Source organism: Equus caballus, chromosome 17 (genome assembly GCF_041296265.1).
Source record: "Equus caballus isolate H_3958 breed thoroughbred chromosome 17, TB-T2T, whole genome shotgun sequence".
In the NCBI taxonomy this organism is placed as follows: Eukaryota; Metazoa; Chordata; class Mammalia; order Perissodactyla; family Equidae; genus Equus; species Equus caballus.
In genome coordinates this window covers 27,978,916-27,984,052 of record NC_091700.1, presented here as the reverse complement: position 1 = coordinate 27,984,052, position 5,137 = coordinate 27,978,916, and the positions used below count along the sequence as shown (strand labels likewise).

At 40.9% G+C, this 5,137-nt stretch overlaps 1 pseudogene; it reads left to right on the top strand.

Annotated features, from left to right (window-relative positions):
• The first annotated feature begins 1,658 nt into the window (after positions 1–1,658).
• LOC111768536 (cell division control protein 42 homolog) lies at positions 1,659–3,354 on the top strand (annotated as a pseudogene).
• Positions 3,355–5,137: the final 1,783 nt, after the last annotated feature.

Here is a 5,137-nt window from a genome sequence, read left to right as displayed (position 1 = left end):
AAAACAACCCACTAACTGGGAAAAAATATTTGCAAGTCATATATCTGACAAAGGCTTAATATCCATAATATATAAAGAACTCTCACAACTCAACAACAAAACATCAAACAGCCCAATCAAAAAATGGGCTGGAGACATGAACAGACATTTCTCCAAAGAAGATATACTGATGGCCAATAGGCACATGAAAAGATGCTCATCATCGCTGATCATCAGGGAAATGCAAATCAAAACTACACTAAGATATCACCTTACACCCATTAGAAGGACTAAAATATCTAAAACTAATAGTAACAAATGTTGGAGAGGTTGCAGAGAAAAAGGAACCCTCATACACTGCTGGTGGGAATGCAAACTGGTGCAGCCACTATGGAAAACAGTACGGAGATTCCTCAAAAAATTAAAAATAGAACTACCATACGATCCAGCCATCCCACTACTGGGTATTTATCCAAAGAGCTTGAAGTCAGCAATCCCAAAAGTCCTATGCACCCCAATGTTCATTGCAGCATTATTTACAATAACCAAGACACGGAGGCAACCTAAGTGCCCAGCAACAGACGAATGGATAAAGAAGATGTGGTACATATATACAATGGAATACTACTCAGCTGCAAAACAGAACAAAATCATTCCATTTGCAATAACATGGATGGACCTTGAGGGAATTATGTTAAGTGAAATAAGCCAGCGAGAGAAGGATAATCTGTGTATGACTCCACTCATATGAGGAATTTAAAATTATGGACTAAGAACAGTTTAGTAGATACCAGGGGAAAGGTGGGGTGGGGGTGGGCACAAAGAGTGAAGTGGTGCACCTACAACATGACTGACAAACATTAATGTACAGCTGAAATTTCACAAGATTGTAACCTATCATTAACTCAATAAAAAAAAAAAAGTAGTGTACATCACTTCCATCCACATGTGTCTGGCTATAACACATTCACATGACCCAGCTCTGACCAGAGGGCTATCTGGGAAATGTGGTTTTGGTGTGGGCCCAGGAAGAAAAGCAAGCAACACATCTTTAGCCTTTATCTTTGAGCCCCTCTGCCATGACTCGTTGTTCTTCCTTTGCTCACTAGGTATATGGTAGAGGGAAGAGATTCAGATGCTTGGTTCAGAGACCCTGGATTTTTTCCTACTTTTGTCTCAATGAATTTGAAGTCCAGTCTTGGTATAGGCTGCCATCTTACTCTGCTTCATCTCCACTGACTAGCCAAGAATTGGCCTCTACCTGCGTTGCTGGACTTCTGCTTCCAAGGAGACTGGTGGTCCTGAGCCAGCCCTGAAATAAAAGAAGTGATTGCGGGATCAAAGCAAATACACTGCAAAAGAAAATCCCATGTCCTCTGATGAGGCTTTTCCAATGACAATTCCAACTCCAGGGAAGGCTATTGCATAGTGAATGCCAATGAGTAGGGCAGGCAGCCATCAACAGGATCCCTGGAGGATACTCGCCCCTCCTAAACTTCTACCTGAGTATCAGTGCACAGGAATATGGGCCCCTTGTTGCCAGATCTTCACATTTTTCAAGAAAAGTCAGAAATCTGGATTTTTATTTGAAAACATAATTTTTAACGACTCAAAGTATCTGTGGGCCAAGTTCAACCAACAGGCTAACCATCTTCTATCTCTAGCTTAGATTCTGTAACATGACTCCAGGGACTCTGACCCCTGGCCATTACGCTCCTCATAGAGGTCAGAGGAGCTCAGGCTTTGGCACTTCCTGAATAGCCAACATTATAAGGATGGAGGGAACTGGGGCAGGGGGAAATGCACCCCAATAAGCACCTCTGATAAACCTGACCTTGAAACAAGTTACCAGATGCTGGATGATGCCCAAAAGTGCTAGAAACAAGATGCTTCTTCTAGCTGCCTGCAGTCTAGAGCATTCCAGGTTAGGCCGGAGATTGGGTATGAAGAATCTCTTCCTCAGGGGCACCGCTATGTCTCATTACCTCCTGGATCTCAGCATGCTATTGCCGAGCTCTGCCCCACATCCAAGTTCTAGCATACCCCACTTTATTCTGTAAAACAATGCAACTCTGAGTCATTGTGGTCTCAGTAAGTACTTACACTTAGAGAAGGCGACCTTTACAGAAACAAGTTACAGAAAGCCAATAATGATTTTTTTCCATGTGATATTTATTGCATCTCTGATATCCAAGCTTGCAATTTTGACTTTTCTACCTCCAGCTTAAATCTCAGTTGAAAACACCTTCTTATCAGATCTGAGAAGGGATTTACCAACATGGAAAAGGGAAAGACTTGAAATAACTTTAATATTGAACTGGCAATAAATGTATTGGTATTAACTCAGGAACTTTCACTACATGTATACACAGATAGATATAGAAATAGCTATAGATGTTGTATATGTGTGTATATTAATATTTTCAGCTCCATCTGTTGACGGAGCCTAGAAGCAATGACAGCCCAGTAGCAATGAGCATGCTGAGTACTCAAATCAAACTTGGTTTTTAAATGTCATCCTTCACTAAAAGGAACCAGAACTCCTCAGAGAAATAGCTGATTCCATCACTGGGTCAGGAAGGGCACAACTTTTTTTGCCAGAAAATACAAAAATGCTCAAAGAATTACAAGAACAAAAAGAATAAGACCAGCTTGAAGGGGCCCCCACTGGCCAAATCCAGAACAATTTGAGCATCTAAATATATAATGGGCATCACTGTCTAGCAGCTGCAGAGACCCCACACAAGTGCTGCCAATGCCCTGGTGGAGAAGTTGAGGCCAATACTGAATTTGTAAAGTAAACTAGGTGAAAAATACTTTAGCAATGCAAAGAATTGTGTTGTCTGTGAAAGAGCCATTGGTAGGAAGGGTCATCCAACAGTCTTTTCAACAAGTAAATTCCCTTCTGAATATGTGCCAGCCATACCCTACAGGTCTGCAGGCACAGTAAGTGTTGGTAGAGAGCCATATGCTCTCGGACTTTTTAATACTATGGGGCAAGATTATGAAATTACGACCTCTCACCAGTCCACAAACAGAAGCATCCCTAGTCTGTTTTTCAGTGCCCTCTGTCTTCATGCAAAAATATGAAAAGTGGGTACTTGTGACACCACTGTCCAAAGACTCCTTTCTTGCCTGTTGGGACCAACATGACCCCAGATGATCCCTCTACTACTGAGACACTTGCTAAAAACAAACAAAAACCTGTCATCCTGAAGACTGCTGAAAAGCAGGCCCATGGCCTAAAGGCTATCAAGAGTATGGAGTGCTTTGCACTCATCCAGCAAGGTCTGAAGAGTGCATTTGACAAAATGCTATTCATTAGTTGCCCTGTAGCCTCCAGAACAGAAGAGTGACAGGTGTACGCTGCCATGAACATCCCTCCAGAGCCCTTTCTGGTCCAACGGTGTTGGCATGCTACTAAAAGCAATGTGTACATCAAACTGAAGATTAAAAATTAAAACTCACTTTTGCAATGATGACAAATGTCCTGCACCCACCCATGTGTACTCTTGTTGAGACAAGGCCCCCTTCCCTTCTTACTTCAATTTAAATACTAGTTAATGTTGAGTAACTGTGCATTGTAAGAGAAGTGATCAGTACTGATTTTTGTTTTGTTTACTTTGAAATTTTGTTTGTTTAAAAGGAAGGCACACTTGTGGTGACTCCATGATAGATAAATTCTTGACTCAAATTGTTGAAAATGCTTCCTGGTTATACTACGGAGAGTAATTTGGGACATATTAGTGGGCTTTTTTTGTTTTTGCTTTTCCCTTTGAGGGGATGTATGAAGCATTTTTTATTTGGTCTTGTTTTTTAATTAACCAGTGGACAGCCCTTGGCAGAGGAGGCTGGATTGATTGCTCATTCCACTGCCTCGATCTAATTTGGAAACCATATTCCCCATCTGGTGCTATTAAGAAGCAGCATAGTCAATGTCTCATTTAATAACATATTCTTTTTTGAAAGTTGCCTTCTCTCTCCACTCTTCAGTGGGTCCAGTATTTGAGGAAACTTAGGAAAGTGGATGAAACTTTCATGCCCCTCTTTTCTAGGATGTACCAAAAATGTGACTACGACTTTCAAGGAAATTTGTTTGCCATTTGCTATTTTTTAAGTTATTTTCTAACTTCTTTCGCTGGTAAATGAAGAAAAGTACTGCACCTTTTCAAGTTGTCCAAATGGATTGAGTTCACAACTACCTCCCTGTTTTGAAATACGCACACAATATGGGATTACAACCCATTTAATAAAATAGGACCCCTAACTCCATATTAATATAAATAACAAATACAAAAGGGAGAAGGGAAACTTTTACTTAAAATAGAATGCCAACCAAAATGTGTAGAAGGAATGATGAAAATAATCACCACTTGGCAAGCATCACAGCAGCAAGTGATGCAGGAGTTGTCAACAGATGTGAGGTTTGGAGGATGGAGGTTTGAGCAACAGGATAATTTCTGAACATCTCTCAGCAAAACACTGATCAAATACAGAGTGGGAAATGCTGGCTTTACTTGGGGCTGGGAGACACTAACTTGCCCACGTGATCATGATTAATATCTTATTGGGACCAGTCAACGTCGTGTGCTTCCTGACACAATGCATTGAGAAGAGCATCACTTCTGTGCTCTTTCTGCCAAAAATACGTGGCTTGAGTCTGATCAGGAGGAAGCATAGGACCAACCCAGATTGGCGGTCATGCTACAGACAGCCTGTATTCTTTAAGCTTTGCAAGGACATGAGGATGGGAAAAGACTGATAAACTGTTCCAGATTGAAGGAAATTGATGTGACATGACCACTAAATACAACACATTTTCTTAGATAGGATGCTGGACTAGAAAGGAAAATAAGAGACTGGTGGGACAGTTGGTGAAATCTGAATGGGGTTATGGACTGGATGGTAATGTTGTACCATCTACCATGAAATCTACCGTGTAGATTTCCTGATGTTCAGAGGGTTGCACAGTTAGCAATGTAGGAGAGTATTCTTGTTTGGGAGAAGTACATGCCAAAATATCTCGTGGTAAGAAGGCATCTGGGTAAAAGGAATGAGGAAGTTCACTGTTTTGTTCTTGCAACTTTTCAGTAGGTTTGAAACCATTAAAAACAAAACAAAACGAAAGGCTTGAAGAAAGTAAAGCAAAATGATGTGA